Source organism: Nicotiana tabacum, chromosome 5 (genome assembly GCF_000715075.1).
Source record: "Nicotiana tabacum cultivar K326 chromosome 5, ASM71507v2, whole genome shotgun sequence".
NCBI classification, from domain to species: domain Eukaryota; kingdom Viridiplantae; phylum Streptophyta; class Magnoliopsida; order Solanales; family Solanaceae; genus Nicotiana; species Nicotiana tabacum.
In genome coordinates, this window is record NC_134084.1 from 42,753,371 (window position 1) to 42,769,156 (window position 15,786).

The following is a 15,786-nucleotide window of genomic DNA, read 5'->3' on the forward strand; positions in this document are numbered from 1 at the left end:
TAAAGTACCCCTCCACTCAACACGCGGTATACCTAGCATATCCAGCGTCACGGTTTTGATGTGACAATTAAGAATAGCATAATGGGGCGACAACCAGTCCATGCTCAAGATAATGTCAAAATCTACCATGCTGAGCAACAACAAATTGGCTCTGGTCTCAAAACCACTAAGAGCAACCAAACACGACCGATAAACGCGGTCTACAATAAGAGAATCTCCCACAGGAGTAGAAATATAAACAAGGGAACTCAAAAAATCCCGAGATACACCCAAATGCGGAGTAAAATAAGAAGACACATAAGAATAAGTGGAGCCTGGATCGAATAGAACCGATGCATCTCTGTGACAAACTAGTATAATACATATGATGACATAATCGGAGGCAACAACCTCGGTACGGGAAGGAAGGGCATAGTATCTGGCCTGACCTCCCCCTCTAGGGCGACCTCTACCTCTCCGACCTCCACCTCTAGCTGGCTGAGCAGGTGGGGTAGCAACTGGAGCTGTAACCATAGCTTGAGAACTCTGCGGGACGCTGTGGTTGAGAAGTCTGTGGAATTGCACCCCTACCAAGTTTGGGGCAATCCCTCACCATATGACTTGTGTCACCACACTCAAAACAAGATCTGGGAGGATGTGGTGGTTTTGACTGGCTCGGGCCAGGTCTGCTGGATTAACCTCTGAAAGTACCCCACGCAGGAGACGCGCTAGAAACCGGAGGTGCATAATAAGGCTCCTGAGGCCTAGAAGGAGTTGGAGCACTACTGGCCGCTGGAAGAGCTGAATGAATAGGGAGACTCATATAACCCCTACCATGATGACCTGCAGCTAGGGCACGGGCACCAAACAAGTGGCCCGACTCTCGAGACCTCTTAGCCTCCATCTCCTCTCTCTCCCTAGCATGCATACCCTCAATCCTCCTAGCATTGCTTACCACCTGCTGATAAGAAATATCCATCTCCAACTCATGAGTCATGCTAGATCTGATGATGGGAATAAGGCCCTCAATAAACCGATGAACCCTCTCGCGGACAGTAGAAATCAAGGCTGGTGCATGTCTAGACAAGCTGGTGTAACAGACTGCATAATCTGAGACAATCATAGCACCCTAGCGCAAATGCTCAAACTCTGCACGCCACACGTCCCTAAGGCTCTGAGGAACATACTCCCTTAGGAACAGATCTGAAAACTGAGTCCAAGTCAGTGAAGCAGCCTCTTCTGGACTATCTAACTCATAGGTGCGCCACCACTCATAGGTGGCCCCTCGAAGCGGGAAAGTGGTGAAGGAAACCCCGCTCGATCCTGATATACCAATGGTACAAAGAATGCGGTAACACTCATTTAGAAATCCCAGAGCATCGTCCGATGCTAGACCACTGAATACAGGGGGTTTGTACTTTTTGAACCTCTCAAGCCTCAACTGCTCATCCTCGGAAGTCGTTGCCTGTCCTTGGGTTGAATCGGCACCGCAGGCGGTACAGGAATAATCTCAAGGACCTGCTCAACATGCACTCGCTGCTCAGGAGTGCGGGCGGTGGGAGTCTGTGCTCCTCCCCCGGCCTGAGACGTAGATGCAGCAAGGGAAAGCAACCCTGCCTGACCCAAAGTGGTGTACATGCTACTGAACTGTGCCAAAGTCTCATGAAGAGCTGGAGTAGTAGTAGCAGTAGGTGTGTCAGGTGCCTGTACTCTGGCTAGAACTGCTGGTGGTACCTCTGCGGCAGCTCACGCAGGTGCTCTGGTTGCACCAGATGCACGTCCTCGGCCTATACCCCGGCCCCAGCCTCTGACGGCTGCACTAGGGGGTACGAGTGCCTGATCATCTCGGATAGCACGTGTCCTCACCATCTGTGAGAGAATAGAAGACAAAAGTTTAGAATTGTGATGTCAAAATATCGCACGACAAGGAAATCAAAGGAAGTGGAATTTTCCTAACAGTTACATAGCCTCTCGTAGATAAGTACAGACGTCTCCGTACCGATCAACGAGACTCTAATAAACCAGCTTATGATCCATGACTCCTATGAACCTAGAGCTCTGATACCAACTTGTCACGACCCCAGTTCGCCCTCCATTAACTATCGTGACGACACCTAATCTCTACGACTAGGTAATTCTAACAAATGCGAAACATAAACGAAACTTGCAGAAGAAATAATCAAAAACCAAAATAACTGAATGGGAACAATAGTTATAATGCCGCTCGGCATATACAACACAACATTTTCAAGGCCAGTTACACTACCCCAAAACCCGAAAACTCTCGAAAACACAAGCCTTTGGAATATCTAACAGTCTAACTCTAAAATTTCTAACAAGAAAGAAAATATAGAAGGGCAATGCTTAACATCTAGAATAGAAAGGGACTTCTCGGTCTACAGACGCGTCAGATGTACCTCGAAGTCTCTAGAGCAGTCGCCTCCCTCAAGGATGGTAGGCCTGAGTAGCGGTACCTGGATATGCACATGAAAAACATGCGCAGAAGGGGCATGAGTACACCACAGCGGTACTCAGTAAGTGCCAAGCCTAACCTCGGTTGGGTAGTGACAAGGAAGGCAGGGCCCTACTGAGGTTAAATAAAATATAAAGATCGACAATATAGAATAGAACAGTATAAATAAGTATAACAATAAAATAATACAGGATGTACAGGACATCAACAACTATACATAAGCAAGGTAAACGCGGAAAAGAAATACAACTCAGTACCAATAATAACAATAGGGGGATCTCCCAGGATACCGTCCTGTAGTCCCATATGTACATATCCAATGGATCTCCCGGGATCCCATTCCGTAGTCCAACTGATAGTGCACGGGAATCTACCAGAATTCTGTTCCGTAGTTCCAAATGTAAATACCTAGTACTAGGGGAATCTATCGGGTGCATTCTTGTAGTTCCATACAACTGTGCAGGGGGATCTATCGGAATCCCACATCCATAGTCCCAACATAACAGACAAGCGGGATCTACCGGAATCCCACATCCATAGTTCCAAAATAAATACACAGCAGCAACAGGAAAATATACAGAAATGACAAAAAAATTATATTAAGGCAACAAGTGATTTTAGCCTAGCATGCTGCACATAAGTCAAGTAAGACAGGTTGAGCAAATAGAACAATTAAGTCACTTAGACATGCTTTCCTAAGCTAACAACAGGTTTAATAGTGCAAGTATAAAAATAGGAAAGGAAACATACTAGTAATTACTTTAAGAAAACAGGATTTCCAACAATTAGCACAGGTAGGCACTCGTCACCTCACGTACAAGGCATTTCAATTACCAAATATACCAATCCTAAGGGGAAGGTCCCCCACACAAGGTTAGATAAGCCACTTACCTTGAACCGGCTCAAAAATCAATCTGAAACCGTGCTCTTGCCACGAGTACTCGACTCCAAATGACCCAAATCTATTCAATTCAATTTCATAATGTAAATAACACTTCAATTAAACGATTCTACAGTTAAAGTTTAAGTTAATACGCGTAATTATGTAAAATGACCAAAATGCCCCTCGGGCCCACGTCTCGGAATCGGGTAAAATTTATAGTTTCAAAATCCTAAAACTCTCACGAGTCTCACCATACCAAAATTACCCAAATCCGATGTCAAATCCCTAATCAAAACTCAATTTCTTGGTCTAAGAAGTTTTCCCCAATTTTCATACAAATTTTGAAATTAAAGGATGAATTCATGTTTAGATTAATGAGTTACAAGCAAAAGGGAGTCTAGAATCGTTGATGATGCACAAAAGTCCCGCTGGCCAAATTCCTCTTTCGCGAACGCGTAGCTTACACAAGCAGACCCTACGCGAACGCGAGGACCATGTCGCGAACGCGAAGACCAACGGGTCCTTACCTTCGCGAACGCGAAGCACATTCTCGCTGCTTCACCCAGATGCTCTACGCGAACGTGAGACCCCCTCGCGAACGTGATGAAGGTTTTCTCTGCAACACAACAGCAGAAAATCTGCAATCTTTCCAAGTCCAAAATGGTCCGTTGAGCATCCGAAACACACCCGAGGCCCCCGGGACCTCAACCAAACCTGCCAACCAATCGTAAAACGTCATTCAAACTTGTTCCAACCTTCGCAACGCTCAAAACAACATCAAAACACCTATTTTCATCGGATTCAAGCCTAAGAATTCCAAAAACTCTAAAAACACGCTTTCGATCAAAAAGTCTATCAAACCTCGTCCAAATGACCTGAAATTTTGCACACACGTCACATTCAACACTACGGAGCTACTCCAACTTCCGGAATTCCATTCCGACCCTCAGATCAAAATCTCACTATCGGACTGGAAACTTCAAAAATTCAACTTTCGGTAGCTACGGACCTCCAAAATACAATCCGAACACGCCCCTAAGCCCTAAATCACCCAACGGAGCTAATGGAACCATCGAATTTCCATTTCGAGGCCATTTTCACACTACTCTGACTACGGTCAACTCTCCAATACTTAAGCTCTCATCTAGGGACTAAGTGTTTCAAAACTCTCCGAAACTCAAAACCAAACATCCTGACAAATCAAAATAGCAGAAATAAGCTCGGGGAAAGCAATTAATAGGGGATCGAGGCGTTAATTCTTAAGACGACCGGCCGGGTCGCCACAAATATATACATTCCACCTTAAAAGGCTCCTAATCCATTATTAGTGCCTTCAATTAAGGAATTTAGTACTCCGCACACGTAATTATAAGACATGAGATTAAAACCCCAAATACCCAATTGAGGAAAAGTCAATTTCAAGTCTTACACTATCAAGAATTCGGTCAATTCACTTATACCCATTAGGAAAAGAACTTGAACTTTAGTTCCATATAAATATACTATGTGTTGAATCGCCTAGATTTGTTTTGTGTTTACTTCTCTAAATTTTGGTGAAAATCCTAATTTTGGTGATCCAACCAATTTGTACAGTAGAAGTTTTTCCTAAGGAAAAAATATTTCTGTTCAAGTCTTTAAAGATATTTAGTTAAATACAACTATAATAACATACAACTTAAATGCAAATGTAAATACAAATTTTATACAATATGTCTTTTGTATATTTTGTATCTGATTTATACATAGTAAAAATAAATTTAATACAACTAATTATATATTATACAAATTATCTACAACTTATCTACAATTTTCATATATTATTTCTATCCAGTTAAATACAACAACAATAACATACAACTTAAATATAAATTTTATACAAAATTTATACAATATGTCTTTTGTATCTTTGATATCTGATTTATACATAGTAAAAATAAATTTCATACAACTAATTATATATTATACAACTTATCTTCAATTTTCATACATTATTTCTACTCAGTTATATACAACTACAATATCATACAAATTAGATATAATTTTTATACAATGTTGTTCAACTTTCATATAATAGTTAAATAAATAAAAGAAAAATATATAAATAACAAAATATAATTTTTCTACAATTTTACTACAATTTCGTAAATATAATGTATATCATGTCTTCTTCTTCTTCTTCTTCGAGTTTCAATATGAAATTTAGCCAAAATCAAGTCTAATCTTTACCAAAACCCCTCAAAATTGAGATATAAACTCCAAAGTCCAAACCATATTCCCAATTGTTTGCAACAACACCCAATCCAAACAAATAATGATTTTTGAAAACCCAAATTCGAATTCAAAGCTTCAAAGCTTTTTAATGGCTGTCAATAGTGGAATTGCTGCTCTCTTTTTCTTTGCTTTACATTACTGAAATTAGGGATTGAGAGATAGAGAGAGACGTAGAGAGAATTTTCAATTCTTTGCAACAAGATCCAATTCAAACAAATAATATTTTTTGAAAACTCAAACTCGAATTCAAAGCTTCAAAGCTTTTTAATGGTTGTCAATGGTGGAATTGCTGCTCTTTTGTGCAAGATACGCGGGGGAGAGGGGTGGGATGTGGAGAGAGAAACGTGAGGGGGGGTGGAAGATACGTTAGAGTGATTTTAGGACAGTAATTATTATCATTAATTCCATTAAAATGTACATAAATAGTAATTGGGTATATAAAATGTAATTATAGTAAAACTTGAGTAGGGTGAATAATATAGTTTCATATAGTGTATAGAAATGTAAAAAGTCCTTAAATTAACGAGATTTGGACCTCAAACGCAATCAAACCAGATTAGAGAGCTCGACAGAATTTCGGTATAGTGTAATGTATGCTAATGTGTCCTACAATATTGGGAAGGGGGGATATTTATAGGATAACATAATCGTAACCGCTCCTTGATTCCCTCGAGCCCGTAACAAATCGTAACCGCTGCTTGTTTAATCTGGAATTTCAGATATCTCGGAGTTTGTTGGTGCAGGGAGAATAATGGCAGGGAACACCCCATATCATCCAATTGGACTACTGCAAATAGTGTTATCCGATATGGGTAGAGCGATCCTGGGGTTAGCTTTTGTGGTGGTTAGAAACTCTCCGGTCTTCGATCAAGACGACTCCGATTGGCTCAGACTTGACTAGAAAATCTCTCCCTGCTTGCCCCATATTTTTTTATATGCTTGCCTCATGCCGGGTCAAAGAGTTTTTGCTCTGGTATGTTATATTATACTTACTCCATTCCAATTTATGTGAATCTGTTTGACTGGACACGGGGTTTAAGAACAAAATGAAGACTTTTGAAATTTGTGGTCCTAAACAAGTCCAAATGGGGCCCAAAGTATTTGTTTGGTTATAAAAGTTCTCATTAAAGGTAGAGTTGTAAGTTTAAACTAAATTGTTACCAAATTTAGAAAAAATTCATTTTTTTTGAAAAAATAGGTTCAAATAAACTGGAACAGAGGAAAAAGAAGTATATACTAAATTGTTACCTCACTTGTCCGACTGCACGCGAGAGCTGTTCGAAAAGTAAAACTTTTAGGCTAGAAACATCTGTAACCGATACCATTATTTTTAATATGAAATGATGGATATCCTTTCAATTTAATTCTTGGGACACATGGAGATGATATCATTGTTGGTTATCGAGGTAATGGTGACTTTTGTGCCTAATAAATACCAACTCCTTTCATATGTTCCTCTTCTCTGCTTTCTTCTATCTCCTTGCTAGTAATTTTTGAGGAATTCCCTAAATGTCCGCTCTAACTCGTGCTCTTTCTCACTTCCGTTATTAAATTCTCACAAAATTCCAACTTGAGCATGGTATCTTAAAGCCACAACCTTCAATCTGGCTAAATTTCTGACGCCTTAAATTTCGACGTTACTAAGAGGCGATTTTCGGTGGATGCCACTGAACAGAATTTCACCCTTCCATGGCCGATGAGAACTTCAGCCTTCATCATATTCTGCACCTCTATTCTCCTAAATTTGATTAGAGTGGCGTATTTACCATGGCAGCTCGGGCAATAGGGTCATCATTCCCAACACCGGTGACGATTACGACCGTGGATGGTATAAAAGATTCTTCCTTGTGTCAACTTGGGAGCTAGTCAACCCGGATATATTCTCTTTTGTTGAAGTGTGAAATACCAACCGTATGTATTTTTCTTCATCCATGGACTGGACTTTTCTTTTCCTCTTTGCTTAACTTGTAGTTTCTTCAACGCAGAATATATTGCCATCCACTTAAAATTATTTACACTGTTCACTTACACCTACTATTTTAAGTTTGTTCCATTTGAATACTCCAACAAGATTTCAAATGTGTCATTTAGACTAAAAAAACTGATATGGCAAGGTAATTATTTTTCAAGAGCAAGTAATGGAGTAAAAGACAAACTCCTCATACTTTTGCCAAAAATGAATAGCTTTTACCGAAAATATTTTCCGGGGAATATTTCTTTAATATTTCATATTTCACATCGTTCTATTTAGGCAAAATACCTTAAATCACCCATAAACTTGGCTCAGATTATTAGTATCCTTCCCGAACTATGCCGGGTCTTAATTACCCCCCGCAACTTAGCCTTTTGAAAGGCATTACCCCCTAGATGTTGATGTGGCAAAAAGTGTGGGTGCATTCGCCTGCCACATGAATTTTTCTGTATATGTGGCTCTTTTTGTAAAATAAAATATATTTTTACCGTTTTAAGAATATTACTTTTTAGATAAATTTTTTCGAATAGAATTTATAATAAAACTTGGATAGAACTACATTATTTAGGCTAAATATTTTTATTTGGCGAAAAATAATAAAATTTTAGTTAATCTTTTTTTGAAGTTGATCTGAAAATAAAAATTTATGCAACTGAAATAAATAGTTAAGGCATCTAAAAAGTTATAAAAAATACATAGTTTGAAATTAATTATTTTGGCTATAATTTTTTATATAGCTTTAAGTTACGGTGCTCTAAATTTCTTTTTGTTACAGATTTACCTAAAAAAGTAAAAATGCAGAGTTGAAATAAATAGTCATTGTATCAAAAGAAGAAATAAAAAGAATATATTGATGCAATGACAATTTATTTTTTTATAACTTTTTAGATGCCTTGACTATTTATTTCAATTGTATAAATCTTTATTTTCAGGTCAAAACAAAAAAAGATTAACTAAAACTTTATTATTTTTAGCTAAACAAAAATATTTAGCCTAAATAATGTAGTTCTATCCAAGTTTTATTATAAATTTTATTCGAAAAAAATTATCTGAAAAAAGTAATATTCTAAAAACGATAAAAATATATTTTATTTTTCAAAAAAATACCACATATAGAGAAAAATCCACGTGGCAGGCGAGGACACCCACACTTGTTGCCATAACAGCGTCTAGGGGGTAATGTCTCTCAAAGGCCAAGTTGAGGGGTGTCACACCTCCTTTTTCCCGAGGGGGATAGGGAATTTTTCCAATTAAAGTGACACAATAGAAATAGAATTATTTATATTCAAATTTAGAGTCGCCACTTGGGATAATTTATGGTGTCCCAAGTCACCGGTTTGAATTCCTGAATCGAGGAAGTTTGACTCTGTTTTACAGTCAGCGAAACACAGAAATTCGGGTAAAGAATTCTGTTAACCCGGGAGAAGGTGTTGTTGATACCCAATTTTTCCCTATACATTTTATATATGCAAAATACTTTCAAAATATCCTATGTATGCATACATAGGTATATCCAAACGTTTTAGTATTTTTCTTAATTTTAAAAGATTTTTTAAATCAATTTATTGCCCTATTTTAGCAGTACAAAAACTAATAATTATTCTCATATTTATATCAAAACATAGCTAAGGTAATTTTTACGCATTTTTACAAATTTATTTAGTATTTTTAAAAGCTAAATTGCATATAATTGCAATTTTAGCCTATCTTAATATTTAATTACGTTTATAATTATAAAATTGATTCTAATATTTTTAGTTTAATATTTATACATTATTAATTAATTTCTTACTTTCAATTTGTTTTTAGAAATCATTTTACTATTTTTTATAAAATAAAAGGGAGAAAATGGCTATTTAAATACTAGCCCTATTTTATTTCAATTTTAGCCTAAAATCAGCCCCAGTTAACCCCAATTTCAAATTCAAACGGGCCAGCCCAATTCCTAAAATAACCCGCCCCTAACCCGCTTATCCAACCCGCCGGTTTTCCCTTTTGATCCAAGCCGTTGATCATTTTGATCAACGGCCAGAATTTCCCCTTTCCTTTTTTAATTCCTAAACACCCCCCAACCCTATCCCATTTCTCACCAACTGCCGCATCTGAATCCTTTTATCTCTCAAACTTTCTCAAACCTGCCCCTAACCCTAGCAGCCTCTCATCATCCTCACCTTAAAACCGACCGGAATCCATGGCTTCTCAGGCCGTGGAAACCTCATACTCACCTCTTTTTGCTCTTATTCACTTGGTCCTTGAAGATTCGAGGTCTGACCTCGAAATTTTTCATTCAGATCTCCGCCAATTCAATGTTCTACGACCATCTCCGGCTTTGCTCTGGCGTATCCTGGTCTTATGAGCCTGTTTCTGACTTCTCCAACTCAAATCGGAGACCTTTTCAAAGCCTTTCTCATTCTAGGGTTCTTCTAAAACCCTAACCCTTTGAGGTTTTCTCTAATTTTTTTTCTTAGATCTATTCTATATCTGTGTTCTACTTGAGTTTTTAAACGTTTTTCCCGATATTTCTTTCAAAAATTACTTCTTTCTGATTTAGAGTTTCTGAAAAAGCTTAAATGTTTCTCCGACTCTTCTTTTCCTTTCTTTATGTATATTTGTCACGCATGTGCTTCTACGGCTTTCTTATGCTATACATGTTCTTCTGTGCTTTGTTTTTCTACTGTGTTTTGTACCATGCTCGCATGTTTATCTTGCTGTATTTTCCTATATGATCTTTTGCTATGCTTTTCCGGTATTTTTGTGTTCTTCTACTGTATGTATTCCTACTGAGTTCTTAAGTTTTGTTTGCCTTCTACTGAACTTTGTCTGAGTTCTTCTAAAAGACCTCTTTAAACATGTTTCTTCTACGATTTTCTTAAGTGTTATACCATCTATTTTCTCTTCTGAAACTTGGCTAAGTTCCTTCTGAAAAGTACTTTCTTCTGCTATATCTCTTATTGTGTTCCTAAGTGTTATTGCTTTTTCTTCTACTGAACCCTATTTAAGTCCCTTCTAAAAGGTTTTCTTAAACACGTTTCTTTTAATGTCGTGACTATTCTCTCATTATGCTCCTACACTCTGTCTGCTTTGAATGTTATTTGTATTTGCTTGTCTTCTCGTGAGATTCTGAAAAGAAATCTCTGAGCCTATTGCCTCCTCATCTCTGTATTCGACTCGAGTCGAAAACCCTAGAATTTGGGGGTTTCCTCCGAGTTTGGTCATATGATCAAACTAGGGTTCTGTTTGAGGACCCTTGACTCTTTCAGACTTATTTCTGGGTCTATGAACTAAGTGTGAACTTCTTTTATTTGCCCACAATCCTGATTCTCCTACACTATAATCTTCTATTGAATAGCATGACAAATTTCTTCATGTTTAACGTGTCTGTGTGCTTTTATATATGAGGAATCTTTCTTCAAAATGGTTTTCCAACTTGTGATTAATTCAGAATTCTTTTTAATAAGTTTAATTGATTGGTACTGATTTCTTTATGTCGAAATCCTTCCCATCTTTCTGACCTGGTTCATTCATACGAAATCCTCAATTTCTAATTTACTAGCTGTTAACTGATTTCCTTTCCTTATTTTCACAAACCATGTACTATCAAGACTTTGTCCTTAAATAAACCTCTATGTATTTACCCCTCTTGTACTGCTCTGGAAAAGTTTTGATTGACCCCTTTCCTTAATTATTTTGCCCGTTTGAAATCAGAATCCCTTAATTAAAGGGAGACCTTGCGTTATTGATTTCCAAACTATTTTCTTACCTATTCCTACTTGCTTTCTGCACTATAAAAGGGCACGACCCTTCTGCACTCTGGAACACCATCAATTCAATACTTTTACACTTCAGACTTCACAATTCTCTTCTAAACTCATAGTATTCTAATTGCTCATTTACACTTTGGCTTTATAAGACTACTACTTTCTCTTTGTTTGTTTTCTTTGAAACTGATATGTCCTAATTTTAGTTTCAGCATCCCCAATGTATTTACTTAAAGTTTTTATATCCATGGTTACTTTACTGCTTATGTAGAGTTCAATATTTAACTTAACATGCCTATGTTCTACTGCCTATTTCTACTGTGAATCTTTGCTCCCTACCCCATTACCCCTATGTGTTTGTAAGTGGTGACTTAGGGCATGTCAACATGAGTTGTTGCCCATGACCTAAGTTCTGAATCCGTGAGGTCCTAACCTCTAACAGACTGGAGGGTGTGCCAGCATATCCCATTGCTGAGTATGCCCATCAGTCTGCTTTTCCTGTGTTCTTGCAAATTCCCTACTCCCAAATACCCCTCAAGGAACTGATTTCAAGTTATTCCCCTCTTCCCTTTCACTTTTCTTTCCAAAATTTCACTCCTGCACTCGCACTCTTTCTTAGCTTCTAAGTTTTGCCCCCCTCTTGTGAGCCTTGCCTTGGGACCTTGAGTTCCCTCTGAATTTGGACACTTGAGGGCTGGCCCTTCCACACTGCAATATATCCTAATATGGTTACGCATTTGGGTGTGAGCACTGCCCGGAGTCCCTATGAGGTTCTTAGGGAACTCTGACACATCCAAATGAGAGAAAGGCTTTGGTTCATGATCTCTTGAAGTTGGTTCGTCTCATACTTCAGACATGGAGTCTGAATTAGGCTCCCCTTGGTTATACTTTAATTGCTGATGTAATTTTGCTTTTATTATTCATGCGAGGCTGTAATAACTTGTAATAAACGATTGGGGACGGCTAGTGAAAAGGGGAGGGAATAAATGTATGCAAAGGGTAGATAACTTGCCTATAGGTTTACTAATTTCTGCATTCACATAAATATCCTGCCTATAGGTTTACTAATTTCTGCATTTACATAGATATCCTGCCTATAAGTTTATTAATTTATGCATTTACATCCTGTCTACAGTTTACTTATGAATTTCTGCATATCTTGTAGACATCTTGCCTATAAGAGTTTCTTTCTGAATCTATGCACTCACATATAGAAATCATGCCTATAGAATTCTATATTCGCATATAGACACCGGGATTTCTGCATTCTCATCTTTAGATAACATGTCTATAAGAATTTCTGCATAAATACCATGGCTATAGGATGCACATGCATGTAGATAATATGCCTATATGACCTTTCTGATTCTTTCATACTCCTCTCTCATTAGGCAAACATATTTATAGGCCTTAATAATAAGTGTAAGTAGATATCACGTTCGTAATAAAATACAACACCTAGCCAACATGTTTATGCACTTCTCTATGTTAGTGTTTTAAGTTAACAAAAACTTAGAAAGCATGCCTATAGGGATTCTAATCAAAATCAGAATCGCCTCGCTCGTTTTAAGTTTAATCTGTCAGTAGTAATGCATTATCAATCGTAGAACTTGTTTTATTCTGCTAAAACTGGCGACCTTTCTGTAATCAGTTTATCTCTTTGTTTATGAAACCAGTAGATATCATGCCTATAGGTTTCGCCTAACACTTAGGCAAGCATTAGGGTAAAACTTTTTAACTGTACCAGTCTTTATTAATTACAACCAGCAGGCAGGTCTATACTTTTAAGCTTTTACCATTTCAAGCTATTATTGTGACTTTACATTTCTTATGTGCCTTATTTGTTTGATATCTTGAAGTATTTAATTCCCCCTTCTACTGCAAAAACTAACTTGTCACTTGTTTCTTTCCTTTGTTTTTTTCATTGCTTTCCTTTACTGCACTCCAATATTGCTGTTTTAGATTATTGTAATTATCACTTTATGAACGTGCAAATACGTGACGACTTGTTTTTATTATTGCATAAGCATGCTTTCAACATCATATTGCACTCGTGCCAAAAAAATACTATAGCAACGCTTGTAATGAGTGGTTGCGCTTTTCCGATATTATCACCCTTTAAATACTGCAAAGGCGTATTTACGAAAAAATCAGTCGATCAACGGTGTTGTCGACGGTTCCGTGCCTTTCCCTCTTGAGTTGTCCGCTCAAGGCTACCAGTCTAAAACCCCCATAGAAACCTTACTCTGTTTAATTATGCATACATCATGGTCAAACCTAGCCGAGTTAGTTATGTTGTCTACATAATGACTCTTTAAGATAGCCTTATCCAAAGTCCACTGGGTTTCCCAAAAACCGAAACGAACACTATCACGTTTTGTGCATTTATTTGGAGAACTAAATGCTTTTATGCCAATTATTGGTATTTAATAGTTGAGTCTGGTGGTGTTAAGGGCCTAACCCTTTTGTCTTGCAGAAACATGAGGCACGAAGTCCCCAGATTCGTCATGGTCACAAACATCCACCCAAGGCTGCTAAGTTGGTGGGATGATCTTCATTCCAGTGATCAGACTCTTGTCCGGAAATACCTAGGAAATTTACCTTCCCTCCTGGAGGTCCAACCCAACAACAAAATCATAGAAGCTGTTACTCTGTTCTGGGATTGTGATAGGTCTGTGTTTCACTTCGGAGAGATTGAGATGACACCCCAGCTAGAGGAAATAGGAGTATTGGCTGGTATACCATGAGAGACCCCGAGTTTGTTAATGCCAGAAAAATCGCAAGGGTAGAGGTTTTCTCAAAATGATGGGCCTAAAGAAGAATACAGACTTGACATGTTTGAAGGAGTCCTACATTCCCTTTGATTATTTGTACGAGAGGTAAGGTCACAACAAATCCTACCGTACATATCTGGATGAGTTAGACCTTACATCGTTGGGGCATATTTACCGAAGGTTCTTTGTCTTCATGTTCTGCTTCTTGGGAATGATAGTGTTTCCAAAAAAGAAAGCAAGGATCCACACCAGGCTAGCCATGGTCACCAAAATTTTGATGGAGGGAATTGGTGGACAACCACTTAGCATAGTGCCCATCATCATCACAGAGATATATCGAACCTTGGAAAAGTGTCAACAAGGAGCTCAACACTTCGAGGGTTGCAACTTGCTACTCCAACTCTGGCTCATGGAGCATCTTCAAAGGGGTGATACGTACGGTCTGATTCATGCGGGGTCATGATACGTAGGCAATCTCTATAGGATTCGACCACCACTAAAAAGAAAAGGGGAAAATGAAAGATAAATAAAGAAGGACAGGATAAAGGAAGCTTAAAAGAAGGGGCACAATTATGAGAGGCCGGAATGACGCACGCAACCGAAGCAAATGCATGATAGAAAATTGTTAATTGCATAGGTGCATTGCATCCCAACGTGTAATTGCATATGTGTTAAACTCTAAAAACTAACAAGTTTGTTGATTTCAGAGAATTCAAGCAGTTAGTTTATTTAGAGGATACTGGCACATTATCATTACCAAACCAGATCGAAGGGACCAATACCGGAAATCATGTCTATCCTAGATGTCGACACTAGTGTTGAGGTAGAGGAGTTGGACGTCCATAAAATGAAAGAGGAGATGCTCAAGCTTAAGCAACAGATGGCCGAAATGTACCAGGCCTGGTCCAAAGGGCAATCACCGCCAGCTTACCCTGCTAACCCTGCTTTTCCCCCACCATTAGCTCAGTCTCAGGATCATCCCGCCACCGATCTAAGTTTTCCCATTTATCAGCACTACCATGGCACTACTTCTCATATGCCATAAGCTCCACCACCAAAATCAATTCCATACCCTCCTTCGCCAACCACCCCTGTCTTTGTGGCATCTCCACCAGTTGCATTCCATAAATCCCCGAGTGAACCTGTGTTCCAAGCGCAGGACAACCAGTATTATTCCCCGGAGCTTACCTTCAAAGAGCCTGAAGCCTATCCACATGATCCACATTCTAACCTACCAAGGAAAGCAGAAAAATCGGCCCGAAATCCTGAATAGGAAGAGATGTTCACAAAAATGAAAAGCATAGAACAATCCTTCAGGGATATGAGAGGGCTAGGAGGTCAGGTAAGCGTGGCTTACAAAGATCTGTGTTTATTCCCAAATGTACAACTACCGGCAGGGTTCAAAATGCCCAAATATGACTTGTACAACGGACACGGTGATCCGGTGGCTCATCTGAGAGGTTTTTGCAGTAAGATGAAGGGAGCCGGAGGAAAGGATGAATTGCTAATGGCTTACTTCAGTCAGAGTTTGAGCGGAGCAGCATTAGAGTGGTACACCCGCCAAGATCACGGAAGATGGTACACATGGGATGATCTGGCACAAGCATTCGCTTGTCACTTTCAGTATAATCTTTGACTAAACTAGAGAAGAAGCACAATAAAAGCTTTAGAGAATA